Source organism: Mirounga leonina, unplaced genomic scaffold, assembly GCF_011800145.1.
Source record: "Mirounga leonina isolate KUSES-001 unplaced genomic scaffold, KU_Mleo_1.0 Mir_97, whole genome shotgun sequence".
Lineage (NCBI taxonomy): Eukaryota > Metazoa > Chordata > Mammalia > Carnivora > Phocidae > Mirounga > Mirounga leonina.
This window is the reverse complement of record NW_023270889.1, coordinates 4,009,652-4,024,853: the sequence shown is the minus strand read 5'-3', so window position 1 is coordinate 4,024,853 and position 15,202 is coordinate 4,009,652. Positions and strand designations below refer to the sequence as shown.

The following is a 15,202-nucleotide window of genomic DNA, read 5'->3' as shown; positions in this document are numbered from 1 at the left end:
TAGACTCTACTTTCATGGAAGTAGACTGCACTCTCATTACTACACCAGAAGCTGAACCACTCTGTTTTTTCAGGCACATAGAGAGGAAGTGCCATATCTCCTCAGTTATGACACACCACCCGTGGATGCATAGTTACTTCTTTTTTTAAAAGGAGCAAGGAAAGAAACAGAAGTGACAGCTAAAATGGCAGAAACCTCAGAGAGAATTCACACAAGGAGGAAGCAACTCGGGGCCAACTGTGTTGGCCAGCCTCACAGAATCTAGCAGCATCTGACTTTCTCTTTCCTTCCCAAGCCAGAGAACAGGAGCCCCACGGTGACGCAGGAATTCTTCCAAATATACCTGGATGGCCTCTCTCTCCCATTCTCCCCTGCGCATATTTCAGACTTCCCTAGCCTGTCTCTATGTCTTCAGCCCATCAACACTTCCCCTCTGCACCCGGCAGAGACTCTACCCTGTACTTCCCAGACAGTGGAGGAGGCAGCAGAGGGAAAGCCTCCATTTCAATACCACCCATCTCTCCATCTTCTCATTAGACCCCAGAAGAGGTGTCTTTCCTCCAGACTCAGGCAAAGCCCTCCAACCCATGCTCTAGATCCCATACCTTCCCACATCCTCAGGAATTTGCTCTTTTAATTGCCCACCCTTTTTCCTGTACCTTCCGCTCATAGAGGAATGTGCTCTAATCTCTCTCATCTTAAGAAAATAAAATAAAATCCTTCGACTGCATGATTCCTCTAATGAGGGACCTTCATGCCAGCAGAACCAGGATGTTAGAGAAGGTGGCACTCACTGTCTCTTCTTCCTGACTCCCATTTCCTCCTTACCTGCTGCAATCTACCTCTCCCACTTGATGGCCATTCCTCTCACTAAGGGCTCCAGTTCCCTCTGGGTTGCTAATCTAATAGATGGGGTTCAGTCCTTGCCTTCCTTGACCTCTCTGTGGCATTGGGCACTCTTGTCTCCCCCCAGACACTCTCCCTCTAGTCCACAAAACCACTCTCTTGGATTTCCTCTTAATTGTTTGGCCACTCCTTCGCTCTGCTTCTCTTGTAAATGTGGGAGTTCCCTGGGGATCCATTCTGATCCGTTCTTATCCTTCTTCTTTGCTGTTCCCAGAATGATTTTTTTTTTTTTAGGCAAATCTAATCATTTCACTCCCCATAAGGTCCTTCCAAAGGTTTCAATACCCTTCTCCTGCGCAGGGCTCACCAAAGTTCTCCTGACCAGAATTGTGCCAGTGTTGTCTCTTACTCCTTTCCAACAAACTCTCTAAACTTCAGCTATAGTTAGCAGTTAAGTGATCAAATCATGTTCTTTCTGGTTTCCATGTTTAGAAAATGCTGTTTCCTTTGCTTAGAGCACAGTTTCTTCCCCCATCTTCATCTAAAAATGTCCAAGATTTTCTCCCAAAGTTCAGTACACATTTTTCTCAGAGGGTTTATTAATTTCTCTTGTGTTTACCTGTTTTTCCCACTAGAGTTTGAGTTTCTTAGGACAAGGACTCTATTTTATTTATCTATTCTCTTAAGCTCTGTATTCTCCTTGTCCAACACAATACTTGCATGAGCAATGAATTTGTTGAATGAATGAATGGGTAAGTGAAAGCTCATTCCTCTTGATTCTAAGTCCAGTGTGTAAATTAAGTTCGGGTCACATGGACTTTTCCTATCAGACCTGAGTACAATGCTTCTAAACCAATTGCACATGTCTCCACAAAATAAAGGATATTGATTTTCTATCTGCAAAATAAATGTAGCTCCTGTTGGGAGAAATGCGTTTGTTCTGGCCTTTCTGGTAGTCATGGAAATGAATTACAGCCTTGGGTAAAAGGGCATCCCTCAGTCAAGGGGATGTGGTATGATCTGGTGGGTAGAGAGTGCATGTGAGAGGCAATATTCTATTTATACCTGGTGTTGACTCCTCCTGGCCACTAAGGTAATGGGCAGTAAGGACAGACCTCTGCTCTCCTCTCTTACAGTCCATCCTTGACATGAAGCTAGCAGAAGAAGGGATTTGCTCTTCTATTTTCAGACCAGGTTTGTTTCTAGGTTAAAAAAGTGTTTGCTGAGAGATGGAGGCCAGTGAGGTCTTTGCTAGGATTGTATTCCCATGGAAGAATCTGGCTTGGTTGCTGCATCTGTGTAGTTCTATGGGCTCATTATGGGTTTTTGCTGTTTCCTTCAAAAGATACCAATGTCTTTAAGAGTAGAAACTATACGGGGCATCTGGATAGCTCAGTCAGTTAAGTGTCCAACTCTTAGCTCAGCTCAGGTCTTGATTCTCAGGGTCACGAGTTCAAGCCCCATGCTGGACTCCACACATGGAGCCTACTTAAAAAACAAAAACAAGAGTACAAACCATGTGTTTTTCTTTCTTTGTATTGTCTCAAACAAGTTTAGCTGTCTACTTTTGGGTGTTGGCTAACAGACCTTAATAATTGTTTATGAGTATAATTACCACTCATAAGGTAAATACCTTGTCTTGAAAAGAAGTGTAAAATAATCATAAAACCACCATTTCACATTTAGATTTCCAAGATGATGACATATAAACTTCTCTAAGGAATCCTGGAAAATATGAGAAGACTTGAATCAGAACAGATGCAATCTCATGGCATAAGCTTTTAGAGCACAATGACATGATTCTTCTCAATCTATTTCTAGGGCAATAAGTTATATGTTTTTAAGTTGTGGCATAATCTGCTGCAGTAGACTAATATCGCAGTGATGAATTGCTTTCTGAAAGAAAATTTCTATGTACTTCATTAAAAAATGTGGCAGAGAGAGAAGTGATGGTCCTCAAATAGGGTGAATTCCAACCAGCTTCAAGTTCTGGGTGCTTACAGCCGTTTAACCTCACCTCAGACACTGAGTTAAATATTAAAATGACATGAGCATTTGATAGAAGAACTTTTGGTTCAAGACGTCTATATCTGTGGAAATTCTTCATAGTAGCTAGTCTTTAAGACGACCCCAGTGGTCTTGCCTTCTAGTATTCATGCCCGTGTGTAGTGTCTTCCCACAATGAACAGGGCTGCCATGCATGTATAGAAAGAACAGTGTATAACTTCTGAGGTTGAGTCATTAAAACATTGCAGCTTCTGGGCGCCTGGGAGGCTCAGTTGGTTAAGCGGCTGCCTTCGGCTCAGGTCATGATCCTGGAGTCCCGGGATCGAGTCCCGCATCGGGCTCCCTGCTCAGCAGGGAGTCTGCTTCTCCCTCTGACCCTCCCCTCTCTCATGCTCTATCTCATTCTCTCTCTCAAATAAATAAATAAATAAAATCTTTAAAAAGAAAAAAAAGAAAAAAAAAACATTGCAGCTTCTGCCTTGCTCTCTCTCGGATCACTTGCTCAAGGATCAACCAGCTGCTCTGTTATGAGGACTCTTATAACAGCCCCATGGCAATGTTCATGTGGCCAGGAATTGAGGCTTCTTGGCAACAGCCACCACCAACTTGCTAGCAGTATGAGTGAGCCATCTTGAAAGTGGATTGCCCCGCCCCAGTTAAGCCTGCAGATGACTGCAGGCTCAGCCAACATCTTCACTACAACTTTGTGAGACACCTTGTGCCAGGGCCAACCAGTTAAACTGCTCCTAAATTCCTGACCCACAGAAACTAAGTTTTGGGGGATTTCTTACATAGCAATAAATAAAACTTGAACCTGAATTAGAACAAACTGATGGCCTAACACCGTAGTGGACACTGCCGAGATTGCTTCCTCAGGCCTGACGTAACCATATCCCAGCTCCTAGAAATATTGTATCTTGACAACACAGAGTTATGTCCCTCACTAGAAACTGCCTTCCATGGAAAGTATGTCTCATCCAAGATTATGATCCCCTGCCTGGGATAGTTGTGGCCAATGACTAACCGATGTGGGGGTAAAAAGGTCTACTAGCCCTCTTGCTTCAAGCTATCTTTCTCCCCAGTCTTGCTTCCTTCAATTCCTTAAGGATGTATCTCCTGAATGCACTCAAAAATAAATCTTCCACATGCACCTCTGTCTCTTAGAATCTGGTTTCCAGGGCACCAAACCCGAAATAGTTGCAAATGGGAGAGTCCTTGGAAGCAGAGCATATGGCAGGTGGCCTAGCTGGTTTGCCAGGGCCTGCAAAGAGAACAATTAAAAGACTGGGGACAAGTATATCTGGGGAAGAGGCACATGGATGGGCCTCTGTGGGTGGGCATGACCAGATAGCCTACACTACAGGAGACTTAGTAACTAACAGCTAGTAGGTGTCAGCCAGTCTCTGTCCTCTTCAACCCCAGTGCTTGGACAGTGGATTCATAAATAGAGCAGCCATGATGGTAAAGATGAAGGTTTATGTATTGGCCAATAACATGCTCACAAAGGCTGATTGGTCAACAACATGACACAAAGGCTAATGATGCACCCTGCCAGTAACAAAGAGCAATGCTGTGTCTCCAACATGGCACCCTTACCAGTAATTTTGTAGCAAATCAATTCTTTTGAATCTTTTCAATCCTAGAAGGAGGAGCAATTTACCTAGACTAGGATTAATACACATTCCAGGCCTATGGGTTTGCCTTTCCTGCCCACAGGGCCTTGGACGTCTTTTGGTGCTCCTATGCCTGGGGTTGGTGGTTTATGCACAGGCATGGCAAGCACAGCCTGAGAAGGACTTGGTAATTCAGGAAAGAGGGTCTAGCTCACCCCACCAAGCTAGCTACCTAGATCAGTAGATCTGCTGGTTGAGGCTGAGAGAAATCTAGGTTGAGTAGCAGAGGATAAGGACCTCCTTATCCTGAGCACCAATTATAAATGCAAGGTCAAGTGCAGCAGTAGGTCTACCATTCATCTCTCTAGCACTTCTAGGTTTTCACAAGAAACAAGACTAGCCAGGACCCTGGAGAAGCCATTCCCAGATAGGGCAAAATTACCATTAGATGCAAGTGGATGTGAGTGGCTCATCGTGGATGATGCGGAGCTCTGTGGAGGTCCCGCCTTCAGGAACAATGTACTCATACCTCAGCTGCTGGGACTATCTGCCGATGCCAGGTCGTAGCTACATGGCTCACCGGGAATTACCCTTGGCTACAGAGAACTGCTTCACCTAGGGTTACGCTTTCAGGGACAGCCAGTAACTGGCTGATGCGAGGATGCAAGCACATTTGCCTCAATTAGGACCTCTCTGAAGGGACTTCTCAGCTCCTGAGCTTCACATAGGAATGGCTGAGGCCTCTGTTGCAACTGCTTTGTGGATTGGCTCCTGCTTTTCCCCAATCCTGCCTTCCTCAGGTCCTTATAGCTCCCAAGACACTCTCCCAATAACCTTCTGCATGCAATTCTCTGTCTCAAAGTCTGTTTCCAGGGAAGCTAACCTAACAAAAAGTTCCATATAGGGATTTTAATCTTTAATCAACACAGAAAAAAAAAAAAAAAAAGGCCAGAGGGGAGTCTGTGCTCTTTATCGTTAACCCCACTGATAGAAAAGCTAAAAATTATAAACTTTGAGGTAGGAAGTTAAGAAAAAACCTTGAGTAAAAAAGATATCACAGAAAGTATTATTGGTTCTAAAATCTTGTTTACAAAATAGTTCAGTAGTTTCCCAGAAGAACATGATCTCTGGGCAATGGGACACAGGACAAATAAGTTTTGATGAAGGCAAAAAGGAGAAAAATCCTAGTGTCAGCGAGTCTCACTGACTCGCTAGGGGCCATAAAGAGAAACTGAATGTGTGGGGAAAGCATTAAGTAGCTGAGAGATGGTGTCTACTTCCTTTGTGGATGGGACACTAAATGGAATAAGGTGTTGAAGGTAGGTACATTTTATGTATCTCAGTTTTCTGAGGGGGATGAGCAATCTTTGCTTCCTGCGGCTTTGATATAATTGCCATGCAGTGTTTTGTTGGTTGTGATTACTATGGTTTAATTATTTATTTGTAATTTTCATAATGTATTACTAAACAACTGGTAGCCTCTTTAAAAGAAGAAATAGTCCTATGGAAATTTGCTGTTTTGCTCGAGATGGGGGGGGGGGGTGAGAAATTAGTAACAATTAGTAGGTTGTAGGTTGTGAAGGTGCAGGCTTCCCTACCTGGGTATCTGGAGTTTACACCGGCCAACATCAGTGCAATCCTAGTGTGTATTGCTGACTTTTCTCCCCAAATGTCTTGTCTTCCGTTTGCCTGAAGTTCTCTTCCCCCTTCTTTGTCCTGCTCTCTGCCCTGGGAGGGAAGGCTGAGCAGTAGGGATTACCACAGGGGTCTCATGCCCTCCAACTTCTGGGTGGATTCAGCCCATGGGGAGCACAGCCTGGGCAGGAGATATGAGGGAGGGAGGAGAGTGAGGCTAGGGTATCTTCTTGTGAGGTTGCCACAGGCTGGATGGATGCACCCTTAGCTCCCGTCAGAGAGCCGCTCTGCAAGGTTCTAGGAATCCGTGTTCTAGGAGCAGCCCCCTCACCTGGCCCCTGTAGGCTAAGGGGTGCAAGCCATTCCCCCACCATTCCTTGCTGCAGGCTTCCACATCATCCTCTCTAGTTTGCGTACACCCTGCCCACATCTTTGACAATAGTCCTCTCCTCAAGCCCTCGCATCCATTTCAAGCGTGCCATGGCTCACTGCCCAGCCCCTGATAGAAGGATTCTCCTTCTATTTCTTTCCTGATTAGGAGACAAAATCTCGATCTGGTTCTCACAGAAACAAACTAAGCACCTATGTGCCAAATGCTTCATCAGTCTAGGCTAGGAAATCCCTGGGAACTGGCATTCAAAGATTCACAACGTAACTCTAAGTGGAATGAGGAAACTCCCACCTCATTTCAGTATAGTGGTGTTGTTTTCTTGAGGAAAGTGGCAAGGCAAGGGACTGGAGCAGAGAAGGATTAAAAATACTAAGCTGTCATGAGGGGAGGGTGGTGAACACTAACACTTGGCACCAGAATGGCAGCAGGTAGTAGCAGGCCCAGGCTGAGAGGAGATTGAAACCAGAGGCTTCAGCAGAGCAACGCCGGGAGTACAATTGTATGTAAACTCGGGTTCCGGGGAAGCCATGGCAGATGGGCCAGCGAACGGCCATTTCTACCATTGTCTGTCGTGTCCATGTCCAGCGCTCCAGTGACAGCCTCACCCATGAAACACCTCCCGTGTTCCAGGCATGATGATTTAGGCTCATTTGGACTTCACAGGATGGACAAAGCAGGTGTGGGAAAATAGGCTGAGAGACTTGCCTAAGGACCCCGGGCTTGCACATGAGAGAGCCAGGATTCCAACCCTAGAATTTAATCACCTGTTCAATCACCCTCTTCTAGAACAGATTTGGCCTGGCTTTAAAGATGCACATCAGGGCAGAGCAGAGACGGGGAAGGTTCAGCACACCTCCTTTTACCTCTTAGAGATTGTTAAAGCAGACTCAAATTCATGGTGAACCTGGTACCAATCCACTCTGTGGGAGCCAAAAATTCTGCAGAACCAGAAGAGGCCCAGGGTGGTCGGTCCTGGGTCAGGGAGCCTGTTTCCTTCACTGCTCCTCCTTCTACCTTGACCTTCCTGCCCAGGTGTGGCGCCTCACTTCCACAGGGCCAGGTCCAAGCTCTGGGAAGCAGGGAAATGGGACATAGAAAAGTATTTGCATTCATGGATTCTCCTCTGTGTGTGGGATTGCGCTGGGAGAGCAGGGTGGAGGGAAGGCATTCCTCATGCAGTAAACAACCCAGACCAATTTGCACCCCAGCCGCTGAGCTGTAATCTTTTCATTATGCTTTGCATATTTATAACCAGGAGTTCTATTGCTCTGGTACAAACAAGATTGCAATCAGCCTGCCAAAGGATTTTCTTTAAACATCAGTCTTTATGGAAGAAAAATTGGTCAGCCACATTGAATGCCCCTTTAAAAAGCAAACCCCCCTCCATCTCTTTAGCTGGAAGACAGTGTCCAAGCTTGGTCCTAAGCAAAGGCGACTTGCTTCCTTTAAACTACAGTGGTCCCCGCTCGTCTGTAGGGATACATTCCAAGACCCCCCAGTAGATGTGTGAAATCGCGGACAGCACGGAACCCTCCATGTTTTTTCCTATACATACATATTTATGATAAAGTTTAATTTATAAACTAGGCACACTAAGCGATTAACAATTACTAGTAATAAAATAGAACAATTAGAGCAATATCCTGTAACAAAAGTTATGTGAATGTGGTCTTTCTCTTAAAATATCTTATTGTACCATATTCTCCCTTCTTCTGTGATGATGTGGGATGAGAAAATGCCTCCCCCAGGAGGTGCGGTGAAGGGACTGACATAGGAGTGGGTGGTGATGTAGCGGTAGGTTCCGATCGACCCGACTATAGTCAGAAGGAGGATCATCTGTTTCCAGACCACAGCTGACTATGGGTATAGCTGCAACTGCGGAAAGCCAAACTGCAGAGCAGGGAGGACTCCTGTGCCCTCCCCAGGTGTTCTTCAGTTGGGATAGAGCAGTCTCAACTCGTTCTAGATGCTTTGCCTAGTGGATGCCAGGCTGCTTGAGCTGCTCCCAAAGATGCTAATGTTTCATTTGAAATCTGAATCTGAAATATGCAGCCATATTTCATTTGCACGTCCTGAGGGCCTCTTGTGCTTTTTCTAATTCTCTTCAGTGAATAAAATAACTAAATATCAGGGCGCCTGGGTGGAGCGGTCAGTTATGCTTCCGACTCTTGATTTCAGTTCAGGTTATGATCTCAGGGTGGTGAGATCAAGTCAAGCATTGGGCTCCGTGCTCAGCAGGGAGTCTGTTTGGGTTTCTTTCCCTCTGCCCCTCCCCCAACGCTCTCTCTCTCTCTCTCAAATAAAAAAATAAAATCTTAAAAAAAAAAGTAACTAAGTAGCTTAGATTGCTGACCCTATTCCAGTGTGCAATTCTTTTTAAAGATTTTATTTATTTATTTGAGAGAGAGAGACAGACAGAGAGAGAAAGCACATGAGGGGGGGAGGGTCAGAGGGAGAAGCAGACTCCCCACTGAGCAGGGAGCTCAATGGGGACTCCATCCGGGGACTCTAGGATCATGACCTGAGCCGAAGGCAGTCGCTTAACCAGCTGAGCCACCCAGGCGCCCCAGTGTGCAATCTTTTGCTACAAATATGCTTGCCCATGTCCAGGCCCATTTGTTTTAAGGAAAAAATGGAACAGAAAGGGGGTACGTCCTGTCTCTGTTTCCTCAGTGTGGGGGGCCTCCATGAGGTGGTAAATTAGGATGGAAGGAGTTTAGTTTTGCAGAGGCCAGACACATGTACCATGACAGAAGCGTGCCCACGTCTCTTTCACTGTGAGAGGAGCAATTGAAAGAAAAAAACCCAACTACTGTGGGTAGATTCCTTACTCAATGTGGCAGCGCAGATCCTGCGGTCTTACCAGCACAAGCAATGCCACTGAAATCATAGGAACAGTGTTTCCACATTGTCTCCAATGGAAGAGGCATCTGGAATTTTGAGCTGGATTGGAAAATCCTGGGCTCTACGGGGTCTTTCTTAAGGCCGAAGGAATGCTACTCTGAGACAGGAGGGTCCTTGAGAATCGCTACATTATCCTCAGAAAGGCCCCGAGGGAGGCTCCTACTGGGCTGCCCTGGCCCTCTGTAGGGCTAGGCTGTTAAGCGCAGCCTTGAACATTGAGATCTTTTCTGTGGTTCTTGTAGAGCCTGTTTTGGGGAGAAGCAAGTCAAAGAGTGCATTTCTGCTGCTATTCTTGCTCCTTTACCCAGCCAACCCTCAGTCACCAGCATTTCTCAAGCCATAGTTTAGCTGTGAATACCCGAGATTTTCTTCCTGTGCTGACCACAGTCGCCCTGGTGGTCATGCCACTTTCTGGCAGAGCCAGGCAGAGAGCCAGCTGCCTCAGAGCCTCTGAGGGAGAGGAAGGACGCCTTCCCTTCATGGCCCAGAGGGACTGTGGGTCCCAACCGCCTAGACACTCAGGGTAGAATCAAGCTAAACAAATTATAGGGAGTAATTTAGGATGGGGTGGGGGGTGGGGGCGAGGAATGCACCTTCACCCAGGCCAACGTTTTCAAAGGTCTCCGTTTTGTGAAGGTGTTGTAACCAAAACGTGGCTTTCTCTTGGTGAATGAACCCATTTGTGAAATATTCTGAAAAAAGAAGCAGCAGCAGGGGAGGAGGGAGGAGGAGGGGAAGGGGAGGGGGAGGAGGAGGAGGAGAGAAGGAAAGACAGACAAAATGAGTCTTTTCAATGCTAGCTATTGAAGATACCCTACAATTTCAGAGCCTTAATCTGCCCTGAATGTTCTTTTGCAGTTTTTAGCAACATTTTGGTCCCCCACATCTTTTTTCCAGAATACCAAGATGGCAGTCATGAAATTCTTTGGTCCTTTCAGAGACTTGCTGTGGAGGAAAAGAAATTCAAGTTCAGCCACTCGGTAACATTTACTGAGCATGGTGCTGGGAACTCACAAAGGCCTTCTGCTTTTGTTTGGAAGTTAAAACTTCCATATTTGAAACATTAGACATGACTTTAAGTCCATCTATTAGTAAGGTTGGTGGATACAAGATAGAAGAGGGAATTTAAAGTTAACAGAAGACAACTGTGAGGTGAGGCTTGAGAGCGGAGGGAAGTTAGGCAGAGGATTGAAAGAAATAGTGTGAAGTTGAAGATTTTGAGTGAATAGCATGTACCTTACTTATCAGCACCTCCTTGCCCTTGAATCTCCCTTCCCTGAGATACACACACATACACACACACACACACCTTTCCAACGTTCTTCCTTTGTTCTTTCTTTTCCTGAAATCTTACTCATTCTTCATAGCCTAGCTTACCCTCTATCTTCTTTACATAGACCTTTTCAGCATCACCAACCTTTCTAGAAACTCATCTTCCACTTACTGGCTAATATCGCCCAAGTTACTGAGTTTCTATTTCTTTCAAGTATGTGTTTGTCGGTCTTGATAAATGGTCAAGTCCTCGAGGACCAGAGTCATGTCTCCCGGCGGCATGAGACAGAGGAGGAAACAGTGGGACCACATCACAAACAATGGTTTGATGGATGAAAGGTTCAGAACCTTTGTTTCTCCGGGAACATTATCATGCCAAGTGTCCCCATCTGGACAAGTTTTCCATTTCTTGGCCATGTAATCGGCACCACCACACTCACAGCCTGCCTCAGACTTCTTAATAGCTCTTCAGTTTCCCTTCCCAGCCCAGGGGTGGGAGCACACTGGTTCCCTGTAAAATGTTCGAGAAGAAGAGTTGCATTGTTCTTAAAAGACAGAGAAGGGCAATTGCCTGCTTTTTGTACTTAATACATAAATATTTGTTTAAGCTGTGATAAAAAGCCGAGGACTGCCACCACACACTCATCTTGGGAAGGAGGGCAGGTCGGATGGTGATCTTTTCCAGCCAATACTCAAGGGTCAGTTGCCATTTCAAGAATAGCCAACCTTAGTTAATCAGTATGTGGGTAATCCAAGACCTTTGCTCTGGCTCCAATCCCTCCTGACCTCTTTTTAGAGTTTTGAGTTTCTAAGATTTCTTCCCCAGAGGCATGAAGGATAGGGAAGAAGAACAAGGAAGACAATTAACAAAGGCAATGTTGTTAGTGGTCACACAAACCCTGCTTGGAGACTGGCTGGAGAGAGGGCTGAAGGCTGATGCTCAAAACAAAAGTTTGAGGTTTTGGATCACCCCAAGACTTAGGAGATACGTGCCAGCCATGTCCCTATTGCCTTGGAAATATACAAAACGATAGTCTCAAGGCAAAGTGGGCCATGTGCAGTATTTGGAATGTGCTATCATAGTTTTGCCTTCTGTTTTAATTTTATTCCAAGATGTGATCATTAATGCTATCATTGAATGAGTATGGATTAAATGCCAGACACTTCATGCACAAGATGATCTCATCAGTAAAACAACTCTTCATGGTGAAAATAATCGCCTCATTTATACAGATCAGGAAACTGAGGCTCAAAGAAGTTAAGTAAACTTCATCTGTTCAACAAATATTGACTGTGAGTCTTTCATGTGCCAGGACTTGGAAACTAAAAGTGGCAGAGCTCGGACCCAGGGGTGAATATATCTAGATTCCAAACCTGTGTTCTGTCCATGGAGCTGTGCTGCTTCCTTTAGGGAGGAATGTCTCCAAAGGGCCTTCTCTTTTACCTTCATTTTTAAAATAGTCCCTTTGCTTTCTGGAAGCTCTTTGAGTGCAAAGTGAGGACTATTAACTATGTTCACCAAATGGTAGTGATGATATTGGAATATGGCTGCTTTATTTGTTGTTGTTTTTTAAAAGGAGAGGTAGACAAAGACAGTTTAGGGACTAATTTTGTGCTTCCTTATTTAGGAGTAGATTAGGGAAAGAATATGAGAGCCAGTAGCTCCTAAAAGTAGTATTTTGGCTGTGGGAGTTTCTGTAATCTAATTAACTAAGTGGAAGGAATCAGGATGGTTTTATTAGAGGGACTGACACTTAAATTACATTCCATTCCTCGTTCCTCTAGGCTCTGCCTCAGAGATTCTAGCCAGGTCTCCAAGCCACATACTATAGTCAATGTGGCCTCCCCGACCCAGTCTTACTGAGGGAGTCTACCTCTTCAATATGCCACCTCCTCCTTCCACACTGCCATTCACCATCCAGGTCACAATTTTCTCTTGCCTACATTTCTTCGGGTAACTGATCTCCAAAGCTCTGGTCTTATTTTCCTCAAATCCATTTCCGACACAGCTGCCAGGGTAACTTTTCTGACATGGAAACCTCTAATATGTAAATTTGATCCTGTTTCTTCCCATTGCTCTTAGGATAAAGTCCAAACATTTGGGCAGGGTGAATAAGCTCCCCCGTAATCTAGCCCAGCACTGTTCACTGTGATATGAGCCACATACCGAATTTAAAGTGTTTTGGTATCCATATTTAAAAAGTAAAAAGAAAGAAAGGAAAACAATTTTAATATATTTAACATAGTATGTCCAAAATCTTATCATTTTGATATGCAGTCAATATTTTAAAAATATCAATGAACTATTTTACCCTCTTTTTTTCCTATGCTTTATCTGCAAAATCTAGACACCAAATTTTTTCCCTTCTTTTTTTTTAATTTAATTTTATTATGTTATGTTAGTCATCACACATTACATCCTTAGTTTTTGATGTAGTGTTCCATGATTCATTGTTTGCATATAACACCCAGTGCTCCATGCAGTACATACCCTCCTTAATACCCATCACCAGGCTAACCCATCCCCCCACTGCCCTCCCCTCTAAAACCCTCAGTTTGTTTCTCAGAGTCCATAGTCTCTCATGGTTCATCTCCCCCTCCAATGTCCCCCCCTTCATTTTTCCCTTCCTACTATCCTCTTTTTTTTTTTTTAAACGTATAATGTATTATTTATTTCAGAGGTACAGGTCTGTGATTCATCAGTCTTACACAATTCACAGTGCTCACCATAGCACATACCCTCCCCAGTGTCTATCACCCAGCCACCCCATCCCTCCCACCCCCTACCACTCCAGCAACCCTCAGTCTGTTTCCTGAGTTTAAGAATTCCTCATATCAGTGAGGTCATATGATACATGTCTTTCTCTGATTGACTTATTTCGCTTAGCATAATATCCTCTAGTTCCATCCACGTTGTTGCAAATGGCAAGATTTCATTTTTGATGGCTGCATAGTGGTCCATTGTATGTATGTATGTATGTATGTATGTATGTATATATATACACACACACCACATCTTCTTTATCCATTCATCTGTTGATGGACATCTGGGCTCTTTCCATAGTTTGGCTATTGTGGACACTGCTGCTATAAACATCGGGGTGCACATACCCCTTCAGATCACTACATTTGTATCTTTGGGATAAATACCCAGTAGTGCAATTGCTGGGTCATAGGGTAGCTCTATTTTCAACTTTTTGAGGAACTGCTATACTCTTTTCCAGAGTAGACACCAAATTTTTATCAGAAATACTTACATGTATTCAGATTTCATAAAATTTACCCTTCAAAGAGTAAATTCACATATCCAAATGTTCCAAACATACTTAAAATTATTCCAATAACTAAGTTGAGTGTTGGTTTAAATTTAAATTAATTAAAATTAAACAAATTTAAATTTTAAACTTAAAATCCAATTATTCTGTCGCATTAAGCCCACTTGAAGCATTTTATGGCTGCACGTGCCTGGTAGCTACCATATTGAACAGCACAGATCCAAGCCCTGGTTCAGTCTCTCAGTAAGACCTTGAGGATGTTATGTTCAGTGAGATAAGTCAGACAGAGAAAGACAAATACTGTATGATTTCACTCATATGTGGAATTTTAAAAAGTCAGACTTGTAAAAACAGAGAGCAAAATGTGGGCTACCAGGGGCTAGGGAGTAGGGGAATAGGAGAAAGGTTGTTTAAGGGCACAAACCTGCAACTAGTAGACAAATAGGTCTTGGGGATCTAAGGCACACTATAGTGATTATAGACACAATATTGTATAATCATCAAACTTGCTAGGAGATTACATCTTAATTATCCCACCACAAAAAATAAATGATAATTATGCAACATGATGGGGTGTTAACTATGGCTACAATGGCAGTCCTATTATAATATAAAAAAGGTATCATATCAACATATTGTACACCTTAAATTTACACAATGTCGTATGTCAAATATATTTCAATTAATAAAGAAAGAATAATAGTAGCCAACACTGGTGTATGTCAGGCACTGTTCTAAGTGTTTCCATATATTAATTTATTTTAATTGAGTTGTCACGAGACAATAATCCTGTGAAGTAGATACGATTATGTCTCCATCTTACAGAAGACAAAATGGGGGCACAGAGAAGCTGAATAATTTGCCCAAGTTCACACAGCTAAAAGGAGCAGAACTGAAGTATGAACTGAGAGTCATGCCCTAAAACTTGTGCTCTTAACCCCAACAATCTTGACTGCCTCAATTTCCAGGAGCTCCAAGAAGCCTCCTCTCATCTCAAGGCTGTTGCATCTGTTTTTCCCTCATGCTCTTAGTGATTCTGCAGTTGAGACTAGGGGGGTGCACACTGGCTCCTTCAGACTGGGAGGGTGCCACTTCCCACCCTGCAGCATTATTTTTCTGGTACTTATCTATGGGGATTGTGGCAGTCAGGATACCCCTAAGACAAATGTCAGCATTCATAACATATTCCAAAGCAGAAAATATTTAATCAAATGTGCTTATCAGCTCTTGTCCCCCCTTCAGAAATGTCCAAGCTGCTT

General features: G+C 44.0%; 1 long non-coding RNA gene across 1 annotated transcript in view; it reads left to right on the top strand.

Annotated features, from left to right (window-relative positions):
* The window catches only part of LOC118006500, a 125,238-nt gene that overhangs the window by 92,281 nt on the left and 17,755 nt on the right, over positions 1-15,202 (top strand). The window lies entirely within an intron of this gene.